The sequence below is a fragment of the Phaenicophaeus curvirostris genome, chromosome 10 (genome assembly GCF_032191515.1).
Source record: "Phaenicophaeus curvirostris isolate KB17595 chromosome 10, BPBGC_Pcur_1.0, whole genome shotgun sequence".
NCBI lineage: Eukaryota > Metazoa > Chordata > Aves > Cuculiformes > Cuculidae > Phaenicophaeus > Phaenicophaeus curvirostris.
The window spans coordinates 18,384,349-18,397,366 of record NC_091401.1 but is presented as its reverse complement, the minus strand read 5'-3'; the positions used below and the strand labels follow the sequence as shown (position 1 = coordinate 18,397,366).

Here is a 13,018-nt window from a genome sequence, read left to right as displayed (position 1 = left end):
CAGTTCTTCAGTAGTAAAGGTGACAGATTATTGAATAGAGATTTAGTCTACGTTCTTTGAATAGGATTTGTTTAGGATGTAGAAACAGAGGTTTTGCTGATTGTTTCCACAGCAAACTACTAAAACGACTTTCTTAAGAGAGGCTGTAGATATCCTATAACCAGAGGGGACGAAAGAAGGAGGAGGGGAGACCAATTGTCTCTGACAGCTCAAAGGAATGGAGTGAAGAATATTTACACTATACACCAACCCACAAAGGAGATGGAATTCTGCACAGGGGATGTTAAATCTGCCAGGTAATCAATCAGGTCAAAATATCTAATACCAACAGAAACTTTCTGAATGTTTTAGGGGAGTCATGGGGTGATCTCTGCATAGAGTGACTTTCAAATTCTGTTAATGGCTATGCTTTTCTATTCCTTGTGTAGTGCCTGGTCACTGCAAGATTTTACACAGAAACCTGTGATGGTGAATATGGACAAGAAATAGAGCCATTGAAATATTCTGCATGAAAGAAGCTGATTAAATATGTAACTCTCTTCAATGGGGAAAAGTGAGTAAATAAAATCCTAAGTGTAAATCCTACAACATGTTTTTGCATGATTTCTCATAACGAGATGTAACCTTCATAGTTCTCCAAGCAACTGCTTAGAAATCTGTGAGTGTAGTTCTAGAACAGATCTTGTCCTAGAGAAACTGCTGAGCACAGCTTTTATATTGTTGTATTAATGCAATTTATTTACTGTGAAATGTTCACATTATTGAATCCTATTTTTCTACCAGCTGGCCATACCGTGAAAAGCAAGCCATCCAGCTTAAATAAATAAAACAATACCATTGTGCTGATAAGTCGGAAGGTGGGCTGTTCCGTATAATGGAAATGCAAATATGAATGCAATTGTTATTTCATGAATTAATGGAACTCACAGAAAGGTAGTGCTATGTTTTTCCCCTCTTTCATTCGTATAATCATTAGGTCACTTAGCAATCCATCCTTTGTTTGCCATATACCATGCAGTTTAGTGCACTGCTGTTATGGAAGAATGGTATTTCAAAAAGGCTTATAAACATTTGTTTTCTGATCTAGTAGCTTGGTGACTAGAGGTTGAGGTATTGAATTAGCAAAGGTCTCAAAAAGTTATTTCATAGACACATCCTCTTTCCTGAAGATTACTTGAGATAATAACTGTTCTCCTGTTGGTCTGTTTTTCTTGTTGGGGACTATTCTCAATATAGCATGCTTTTAAGCAGCTCTCAGCACTCCAAACAATAAGCTGATAACCATGCTACTTACTCACTGTGTCCTCTGTCTATTTTTGCATTTGTTTCAATCTTCAGAAATTATATTAATGAAGAGCAAACACATAATAGGAAAACTGAAGATGGCTCAACTTTCCAATAAACATTGTCATAATTTTTTTTGGTGTTCTAAAATATTGCTGAATATGTTGTTAACATTGTTTTCTTCTTTCTTTTCTTTTTTTCTTCTACGCACATGATGAAGTCCAGAAGGGCCTGAGAATATCAGAATCAGAGGATGTCAAAATCTAAGGTAGGTGGAGGGAGGACAGAAGGAGGGACAGGAGCTGAAGACTGAGCTGCATACAGAACATTCTCTCCCTGCCATCCATGATTTTGCAGCTCTTAGATGCATGGTAGACCCACTCGAATAAGCAGCTACATTTCTTGGTGCTTATCCAAGGCAAGTGAAACTGAAACTTTTGAGGACCACCTTTCACATTAAATCTGTTTTCTTCAGGAAATAGATTGGCACTTCAGCTTGGCCTGTGTTATATAAGTATGCAAATTGAGACAGTTTTTGATTTAAAGGGCACACAGAAATTGTTCCAGGCTACTAATATCATCCGTTTGTGAAATAAAGAGAGATAACCAAGAGAGGACTCAAAAGTGATAATACACACACAAAGAGTGTCAGTTTTCCAACACAGCACACCTTCATCGCCACTTGCTCAAAGAAATAGCACAGTCTTTATATTTTAGTGACACTTAACAAAGATTCCTGCTAAAAGATGTAAAGCCAGGTTTCCGTACTTATGTTCAGGCTACAGTGCTTGAAAATTAGCTGATTAACTACACTAAGGTCTCAAAGAGCTGGACGAGAATGGCAAAATACTTTCATTTCAATACGCAAATAATGCAGAAATAGAAGAGGAAATTCCAAAATGTCTTCTAACCCACAACTTTCATGCTTCTGTCCTCAATAGCTTTTAATCTGAATTTCTTTTCACCTTCCAGCTGAGCCTGATTCAGTTCCCCTTAAAGGACGGAAAACTTTCCATTTGCTTCAATAGGAGCTAAGTGAGGCATCATGGGCAAGGTCATACAGGTGAGTGAGCATTTACAGAATCAGGTATAACCGCTCACAATTCATAAATGGATGATATGGTAATACATGGTACCCTATGGGAAAGTTGAGCACCTGGAAAATGACGTTCATCAGGCCATGTCCCACTCTGCAGCTGGGACTGTCTCCTCTCAGGTCGTCCAGCATATTGTATGTATACACCCACGTGATCCTCGTACACACTACCCTGAATCAAAACAGTGCACTGAGCAATAACATTACATAAGTACAACACTCGGGAAGTGGGTTTGATGAGTCTGTGGTGGTTTCCGTGTTGCAGAATGGAGTCTGAACCATTTCAACATCATCTTGACCCCAGAGTAGATCTATGTGCCTGGATGGATCATACCATTGAGATGGATATTTTAAAATTCTATTTCTGTTCTGTATTCTCTGAAAGTATTTCTTTAATTCAGTATGGTAGAACCAACACTATTATAAGGCACTTCTTTCATGCTTGTTAAGTCGAACTTTCCCAAGCTGTAAGTAAAAATGGCCTTATTTCCAAGAGATAAGGGTAGGAGATAGTCCTGTCATATGAATCATTTTTTCTTGCCTGTGTAGAATGTCTATTACAATGCTGGAACCTCCACAGAGCAAAAAAAATGACTGGGAAAGCCTGGACAGCATTATCCAGTGTGTGCTGAGGTTCTTAGCCTTCATGTGTTTCAGGTGGCATCTCTGATTCAGAATGAAAATGGACCGTGGAAAATATGGACTGATTTTTCCAGGATGGGGGTTGCAGGAAGAGCTATCGATGAGATTTACCAGGGTATGGAATAGGCTTCTAGTGGAAAGTTATAGCAAATTAGCCAGAATATAGTACTCAAATATATGGCAGGAAGCAATTCCAGAGAGTTATGGCAGTAAGCAAAATAGCCTACATGTCTTTTTCATCTGGACAGTCTGGGAATGAGTCTGTGATTGGTTTCTTTCATGGTGCAGTCTGCAGCTGGCAAGCAAGAAGAGGAAAAAGTCATTTTTTTTTTTTAAAGTGTTCCCATTATTTTGTACTCTGGTCACTAGCTTATCCAGTTCTCCATGTCTCCATGTACCCACTGCTGTATAAGTTGAGTTGCTCATTTACCCTATAGCACTCCGGAAACAATTTTGACTGTAGAAACAACCAACAGTATCTTGAAGATGGTGGCCGGAAAGTGGGAGGACAAAAATGGAAGGGAAAGATCATAAGTGTTCATCTCATTACTCCTCTCGGTGCCGTAAGAGCAGTCAGTCAAGAGAATATTTTTTAGGCTGTGTCCAATCTGCTGCAATTTTAAATCTCTCAGGTGATAGGGAATATTTTCTCACTACTTACTGGGAAGTTAGAGTGTGTCAGTTCAAACTAGTAAATATCTGGTTTGACTGTGACATTTACAAGTTTCATGCTCCACTGATCTTAGTGCTCAAGGTAACAGCTCACATTCTAAAGTCAGTTCCTTAATTATATTGTCTTTCCCCCAAAAAATTGTCAGGAAGCCTTCTTATGATACCCCAGTGAAGCATGGGTTTGACTTTGACAAGCTTTGTGGGTTCCTGAAGACACGTGGCATGGCAGGAGGAAGAGATTCAGAAGTCGTTCCAATGCTTGTTCCTCCCACTCCCTCTAAGATTTTCCTTAAAATGTGTTTGCTTGAGGGTTATTTAACTTTTTCATCATACATTCAACAGAAAGAAAGAAGAAATATCTTTCTTCGAACAATTCTCTCTATTATTGAAGTCTCTTTGAGGAAAAGATCTCATATCTAGGACAGGGTAGAATATAAATTAACAAGGAAAGGAGGAAAGGAATTTTAACACACTCAATGGAATCCAGAATATTTTCATAATGAAATTCTTGCTTTCTAAATAAGCCTGGGCTCTTTTCCCTTCTTCACAGATTTTCCACTGGAAGTTTTTTATTAGCAGTCACAAGGCCGAGAGAAAAGAGACAAAAATGCCCTATTGGAATATGATTTCACATTTTTTTTCTCCCTCCTTCATGAAACATTATGGAGGAAAATAGATATAAATTTTAGGCTTGTGGAATTACACTTTATATAGTCAGAAATTAATTATAATTCCTTCCAAAATAAATCCTTATGATTTCATAAAATTATTGTATTAAAAAATCATAATAAAAATACCTTTTCATGTGAGACTTAAATACACAAAATGTAAATTAATTATCAGAAAAACATCCTGAATTAATTCATTAAATCTATTCTGCAGATGGTTATAAAAATACTTCGAAAATGTTTCTTGTTCAAATCTACAATCACCTGCAGTGGCACAATAATAAAATCCTCAAGCCCTTCACCTTATTTGCTGCAACTATGGCACAGAAATTAGACAGGAAACTTTAGGACAAGAATACACTGTTATTTTGTTAAAATATTTTACTTCTGAGCACCCAAACTAAAAGAAAACCAATTCCTTGGTGGATAACAGATGCAGAAGAGGACATCTATATTTGCCCTGGTAAAGCTACATAGCATCCATATAAGCAAGGTGAGAAAATATGTTCTAGCACTAACCAACAGTACTACCAAAGTGGATGAAAATACACCTTCCTAAAAGATTTAATACCTTGCTGTAAAGCTGAGAAGGTATTTCTAACAGAGGTCTGTCAGTGCTTTCATTAACTTGAATGATGGAAGACTGTACTCATGTAAAATTTGCAGTGTACATTAAACTATCAAGGGTAACAGCATTCTTGAAGCCAGAATTAAGATTCAAAATGATCCTGATAAATTGGAAAGATGATCAAGATTCAATGAGACGACATTCAAAGTGGACAAGTGACAGTGTACTATATAGTATCACAAGAGAAAACCTGAACTAAAGTGCCTGTTGGTAGTGTAGTGTTGTGGCAGAAGTGTAAATCACATCTGGCTATATGTCAAGAGCAATGTTATATATGAAACAATTTATATAATTATTCTTTTGTTCTCTGATCAGAGAACTTAATTCAGGACTGTTGCGTTTTGAAGAAAAAACTGTGTAGGTAGATCAGCAAGAGCTAAGTGACATCAAGAACAACAGGGATTTTAATAAACTTCTCTGAGTAAAGATAGAATAAATTGTTTTTTTGAAAAAGAGAAACAGAAGCACAGAGACAAAGAAACAGAGAGAGAGAGAGGGAGGAAAAGAGGGAGGGAGGGAGGGAGGCAGAAGCAGAGAGACAAGGGCTTGTGCTGGGGGCAGGCAATAAGCATTACCTGCCACTACATGGAAATTGTTAAAATCAGTCCCTATCTTCCATGTGCCATCACCTGCACTGGAGGAAAGGAAAGATGATATCACTGTGGTTTTTGAAAAGCTGAAGGCTGGAAATTAGCAAACATTTTCATCTCTAAAGGTAATCAGGGACTTTGATTTTGGTTAGTTATTTAATCAATGGACAGACAAAACATGAAGCATGAATGATGGGTTAGAGGACTCCTCTGTCCAGGAAAGATATATGGCAGCAATGGGGTAACTCCCTGGTGTCCGTATCAGACCGGGTCAAGGTATGATCCAAGGGCAGTCTAATATGAAAAACTATTTCTAATCTTCATTTTCTAATACAATAATTTGATGAGATCATAAGGATTTCCCTGGGAAGAAAATAGAAATTATTTTTGCATATCCACAGAGAGGAATAAGTGGAGCCACAGGAAGAGGTGGTCCTTCCAGCTCTGACTCACCTTAACACTTGTACATCCATCACTTTCCAGGTACAACTGTGTTTGTATTTGGGAAAGTAATCATTAACCTTAAACTTTTTGTTTAACCACATGCACAGCAGCAAAGAGGACCCAATGGATGTATGGATGCCTTGAGGCAGGACAATGTCTGCTCACCAGGAAAATACATAATGGGCACAGTTTCTTTAATCTGAGGTAAACACAAGATTAAACAAACAGTTTGAGGTTGATCAAAGTATCTTGTATTGATCTCAGTACAAGAAGATTGGACTAACTCTGTTCTTGATGCCTTTCTAATTATGTTGTGATTATGTACAAGATTAAAGCATACCTTGCAACCTCTAACCTACGGTAAAAACAGTGACCATGTAATCACCTTGAAGTAAAGGGAACAGGCATTTCTAAGAGCGAATGAGACGCTTGAGATACTGAGAGTTTATAACCATGTATGCTTTTAATCTATACTCCATTAAGTGTCTAAAGATGCCACTGGGGGTCTACATCAAATGGATGAAGATTGCAACATGTTTATTTTGTTTACAAGATACTTAAATCGTTTCTTTTTTAAAAAAAAATTACATGCAGCAACAAATGCAAGACAAAAACTGTAGCCAGTCCTTGCTCAAGACATATTTTTGAACTGTTTCATGTTTCCAAAAAATTCCATGGCATTTGTACAGAGCAACAAGAAAGCCAAACAGCGGAAGTGACATTAATCATATGTTATTCTCCATTTCAAATGTCAAAAAAATTATTTACATTACTCACCAGGTTTGACACTTGCCATAATAGTCAAACCAAGCCAATTCTTTATTTTTCACAACTCAGCCTACAAATGCTTTCTCATTCTTGCTAAGGACAAGACACAAGAATTATGAATGCCTCCACCCTCCTACAATGATAAGCTCCACACAATTCTCTCCAGCCATTCTTTTCCACACGTCTGACAGACAATACAGACTGAAAGATTTAGACGCCGAGTCCCATGTAATGCTGTTAACCACAATAATAAAGTAACTCTGCTGACATACTTTAAAGCATTTGGAGTTAACAGTTAATAGAGCCAGGCAGTCAGTACTAGAGTTAAAAAAAAATGCTTAACTTAGCATTACAGGAATTTTTTTTCATTTTCCCAAAATGTCTGATTTGTATATTTAATAGTGGCACTGATTAAAGACTGTAAAGTCTGTACCCTCAGCAGTGGCAATGAAAAGGTATCCATCTTTAGATCTAAGCAAATCAAAGAACACAATTCCTTTCAGCTCTCATAAATGGATACTTAAGGCAGACATAGAGCCAAAACGTTAAGTACAGATCTGTTTTAGCAGTTGTTATAAACAATGAGTGCTAAGGCAGAAGGCATTCTTCTTTAATACATCAGCTAAATGTGATATAAGTATTCTTTGTCACCTTGGTTTTGCCCAACTCCAACTTCAAGCAAGTGGCATGCTGTTGGTTATAAAACAAAAAGTAAGACTGGAAAGCATTGTCCAGAAAAAGGAAAATTCTGAAGAGAAAAGAGAATGCCAGGGAGTGAGTCTGGCTAGAATCATAGATTTTTGCCTAGGGAAATAAAATAATAGAATGTTATGGGAAAGGTCAAAGAATGAATGACTGCATGGCAAAAGAGAATAAAAGCATAAGATACATTAACAGCTGCTATCTGAAATACACTTGCTTGCTTTTTCTGCCCAGGAAAAGACTATAGTTTAATGAGAAATTAAACTGCTATCATTTATATGCTTCTTGCACCAAGAGAGAGGTTTAAGCAGTATTTATGCTGTACGTGACGATATTTTATGCTATATGTGTTATATACGGTTCATTACCAGGGCATTGCCAAAGACTCTAAAATATAAGGCACTCAGTATATTACCTGGGAACCTTCTGTGGTTCCTTCCTAAAATGAAGGGCTTATGTGTTATTTAAATGTCTGATGCCAGCCCCTGGTGCAGGCTGGAGAGTGCTGCTGGTGCTAGATTCTTAAGGGTTAGTGACAACAGTTACTGAAAGGACTTTCTGCCCGGTTTAGATGTGGATGAAAATTTTCTGCAGACTGTGTGCTGGAAATCCCTTAAGGAACTAGAAATGCCTTAAAGAACAAGAAATGCCTCTCCTGATAATTTCTTGCCTACCTTTATCCTCTTTCCTCCTCTTATTTCTTTTACTTTTTCTTTGCTGTTTTCTCTCTACACTCACAAAGCTGGGTGATCTCCCATAGCAAGCACAAGCACTGAGCAAAGGATGCTGCATAACGCACTGTCTGTATTTATATGGCTCCCCGGTAACCAAAAAGTGTATCTAAAGAATGTCATTGAAGCACCTGTCTTTCCTATCTGGATCACTGTAGAGTAAACCTGACCATAATACAGGGGTTTCTTCACAGCATTTGGGGGCAAAGTACGTTTTAGAAAGTAAAGCAGGTATTTTTTAACAAAAACATAATACTTTTGCAAAAAGAAACCTCCTTCTATCCAAAAATAGTTTAGAGAGCAAACTACTACTTGGAAGGCTCTCTGTGGTGGTCAGGTTTCTCCCTGGCAGGTTTTGAACAAGATATAAAAATCTTGCCTCATCTCAAAGCTTTTCCTGTAGAGAATATGTCACTTGGTCTTGTTAATGAGTCATATTAAGTAAGAATCTGCAAAAAGAAAGTGAGGCCAAGAGGAATTATAAACAATTCTTTTCACACTAGCTACTGAGAAAAAGACCTGCTGTTGAATTAGAGAAAGCAACAGTGCAGTTGGGTTGTCAGAGATGTTTATAGTTAGAAAAACCCCGTAGCCATAAACTTCACAGTGCATATACAGCAACAGCCTTTGCACAAGACACAAGGCAAGGAAAAAGAGGCTATTTCTGGAATACAAATGACTCTCAGCATTGGCAATGAGACTGTCCATGCCTTACCTGGAACAAAGAGAATTGTTTTTGCTTTAATGCATGTCCACTCACTATGAATTGTCTTCAAAGTCACCTTCTTGAACCTGGTAAGTTCTGCTTGCCATTTCCACCTCTGCCCTGTGAAAGGATGGCAGAAAGACAAAGAGGCTAAAATTAATTCTGTTCTTAGCTCAGTCCAACAACACATTTAGGCTTGACTTAACCTGTGATATAGCAGTATTTGGCCCGGGTGCTTCTTCCCCTTGATCAACTGCAACTTCAGTGCGTTATGTCCAGGATTCTCCTTGTGTGTTTACCTAGTTCTATCCTGACCGTCTGAGGCATCAGGTTTTCAGAGAAAGTGCTATCTTTTTGAGGTACATGCTTTGCTATGAGACCATTCAAATGGTGTGAAGTGAGATATTGGCTGATAAATTAAGAGTTCAATTGACTGCTTCTTTTTAGTGTTTTGTATCTTCTCAGTTTTTGTGGTTTAAAATATGTGTTAACACCACCCAAAGCTTGAATGCCACCCCACTGAGAAGCGAATATTGGTGAATAATATGCATTTAGGTATTTAAACAGAACATCAAAAATAACACTGTAATACCTGAAGGGATATTCTTTTAATCTTTACAATTATTGCAGGTAATTAAAGTGTTATTTTATATAGACTGAAATAGTAACTATTGCTTTAACTGAGATTCATTTCATATCAAACTAGATTTAAAATTTCCTCAAGAAAGAAAATGTAAGAGGAAGCATACATATCTACCTTATTTTTGAGGTAGCAGTACACTCAGTTTATCAGTAAGGTATTCAAATCAATACAAAATTAACTAGTATGCTTACCAGAAAATTTCTTGCCTTTTCTGAAGCTGGGAGAAATCAGAAGGCAAAGGAAGGTGGGAGGGGAGGAGGTGGAGAAAAGAGCATATTACAGTTCAAAATTCAGGCAGTAGATTATAAGACTTTTCTCTCTATCCAATGCAGAAGCTCAACACAAATAAATAAATAAAAGCTTCAAGGATCTGACACAAGCTGCCACTTTCCTCCACATTCACTCAACTAAATCGTCCCTTGTACTTTGATCAGTTTTAGGAACAAACTAGTTTTCTTTCTGACATGAAGATCTAAAGAAGACCACCTGTAGAGTAGGGCATGTAGAAGACATTTTGGTACTTTCCTTCATGAGTTCATACTCAAACATTTTTGCCTTGAACTACAAAGGACTGGGTAGAGAGAGTTCATGGAAATAATTACAGAATGTTGCAGCTACCCACTCTTTCTGTGGTAGTTTAACCTGTAGCCTGCAGGATTCCTCTTTACTTAAGACCTCTGAGAAGCTAGATTGACAGTAGTTAAAGACACTTGAAAACAAGAAGAACAGAAAATCACAACCTTTGTGAGCCACTCTCATCTGCCTGTCAACCAAGACTTCCCAGATGTTATGGCCTAAAGACTCAGTGCAGGACCTCCTATCATGGGAACTAATGCCAAGGAAATAAAAATACTTCCTAATGGTATCACAGGGCCATGATCTCCAGCAATCTTTCCACTTATTGAACCAGATTTTATTAGGGAAGTTTTGCTCCCCAGCTCACCTACTCCATCTCAGATGAGAACTCTAGACATCTGGGAACTTGTCACAAGTAGAATTTTAGGATCCTGCCAATTATGTTTATTTGTTGTGAAGCCCGATTTATACGTAGTTTTGATTTAACATTAACTTAGGATTTATTAATAGTTTTGAGGAAGATTGTAAGATTAGGCTGCGTAGCTAACACAGCCTAACAGTAACAGTACTTAATCATCAGCTGATTTAACAAAGCTAATCAATGGAATTTGCTGCAATCAAAACAGCATCTTCGTTAAAGCTTCGAGAATGACAACGTTCCCATGAAACTTACTGCAGGATTTCCTAAAATAAATTGCACACACACAGACTCACAGACAGAGATACATAGATATACAGACATACAGAGGTTATCCTATAATAAAAATACGTTTTCTTCTTGAGTTTAGTGAATTACTCGTGTTTAATGGTTCAGCATTCATCAATGGGTTCAATCTCAAGAAGTCTGACTTTGCGTTTCTCCTTCATTGGCTTTTATTAGTCGACGGTCTTTGAATCCTCACTAAAATCTGCCCTGAGAGGAATCCCAGCTCAGGGGGAGAGGATGGGTCACAGTCTGCAACATTGGCTTCCTGGGAGTACGCCTTACTGGCTTTCAATTTTGTCTTTTGAAATATGTAACATATTTTTTGTAAAATCTCAGGTGAGCTGGTGTTTTGGGAGCTATCTTAACTCAGAAAACCAAGAAGAGCAGAGGTCACTGAATATGGTTCTGGCGCGGGTCTCTGAAGACCTGGGTTCTGCTTCTGTCTCCAGCCCAGATGCATTCAACAGCTGTGAACATGCAACTCTCTGTTTAAGGACTATTTGCATATTTGGTATTTATTTTTAAAGCTCTTTTAGATTAAGAGCACCCATTCCCCCGTGCTTGTATAGAGGCCAATATAGGGTGGCCCTGGTTTCACTTGGCTTTACTGAAGTATGAAGGAATAACTAGGGGTTCTGCATCTCAGAATGGCAGATAAAGGCTGATGTCAGTAGTACAACTGCCAATTCTTTTTACTGCCAATATGCTTATTTCTTAGCCAATACTTTCTTTAAGACATAATAAAAATTATCTCCTATCGTAGTATATAGAAGAAATGTAGCAAAAAAACCCTAGACTTTTAAAACCAGATAAAGTGTATGATATACTGGAAAGAAGTGATGTATGTTAAGGCAAGAAATCAAATTCCTTTGCTTATTTTTGTAAGAGCACGATGACATGCTTCCAGATTTAGAGATTATTTTCTTTCTGAAATATTTTTTAGACAGTGTATTATGGTCATATTCACAATTGGCTTTAGAGAAGGACATGGACTTGGAGCTTGTTCAGATTAATTTAATCATTCATACAAAAAAGCAACAGCCAACCATTATGGCCCAAGTCAATACTAAAATGATTTCCCAAAACTCATTTCAAAGTCACTTACAGGAAACAACAGTAGCTTCAAAAACTGTGAGGCTCAACTACGAATTTAATTTTCTTTAAGGTCGGTAATTGAGCTTTTTTTAATAAAAACACGGTTTACTGCAATTTCCGTTAAATAAAATATTGTGAGTTGGGTGGCGTGTCATTTTGTTCCTGCTAACTCCTCATTTTTTAACATGGGTCAATATATTTTGTAAGGTTGTTTCCACCTTATAGTGACTTGAAATATAAATGCAACTCATTTTGATACAAAAAGTATAAACACATGGCATAAATTTAATCTGCCTTCCTACCTAACAGATGGAGAAAAGAACAGGGCCAAGTCACTGATGGAGTACTCTTCAATCACATCACTTGTGGTCGATTTACTTATAAACACCAGCAAGTCCGCTTGCACCTATGGGAACTCACCATGTTTTCTTCCAGCTTCTGAAAGTACATGGCAATTAATACTTCATTCACAGGTTAGACAGATATGTGACATAATAATGAGGTAATGTGGAAATAACATCTTTATTATCTGGATACCTGTATCATAACTATACTTGAGCACTAACCTGTTCCATTTCGTGCACTGAGTCTACCTCTGATTGATTATAAACATCTGAAGTTTTGATTAACTTTATTAGAAGTACTATGAATGTATCATAAGTAATTTATAGCAATTTCACAGACAGCATCACTTACTTCAATGAGATATTTATTCAGGTACAATCAATGGATGTTTTGACAGTGCCTTCACAGAATAAGGATTTGGTCAAGGCCAAAAAGATTTATCGGATTTTGGTTAATATTGGGATATTTCAGTTTATTTTTAAATCAATTAAATAACTCTGTGGGATAAAAGGAAATGAAGAGATGCAAAGAATGGTAAGCATTTGTCTCAGAATAGCCGATGTTGGTTATGGAATGGGAAGTGGGTAAACACACAGCACAAAGCTCCTGTAACACAGCTGACTTGAAATATTAAATGTAGAAAAAGCAAATTCTACCTTTCCAAAAAAGCAGTGCAACACCTTGCCTTGTTTTTTATGTGACAGCGTTGTCATTGACATAAT

The 13,018-nt window shown here is 37.3% G+C and overlaps 1 long non-coding RNA gene across 1 annotated transcript; it reads right to left on the bottom strand.

Annotated features, from left to right (window-relative positions):
* Positions 1-3,851: 3,851 nt before the first annotated feature.
* LOC138724697 (uncharacterized) lies at positions 3,852-12,438 on the bottom strand. Its single transcript, XR_011338092.1, has 3 exons — positions 12,254-12,438; positions 6,802-6,881; positions 3,852-4,110 (listed from the first exon to the last, which is right to left on the bottom strand). It is a non-coding gene; the product is annotated as an uncharacterized lncRNA (long non-coding RNA).
* Positions 12,439-13,018: the final 580 nt, after the last annotated feature.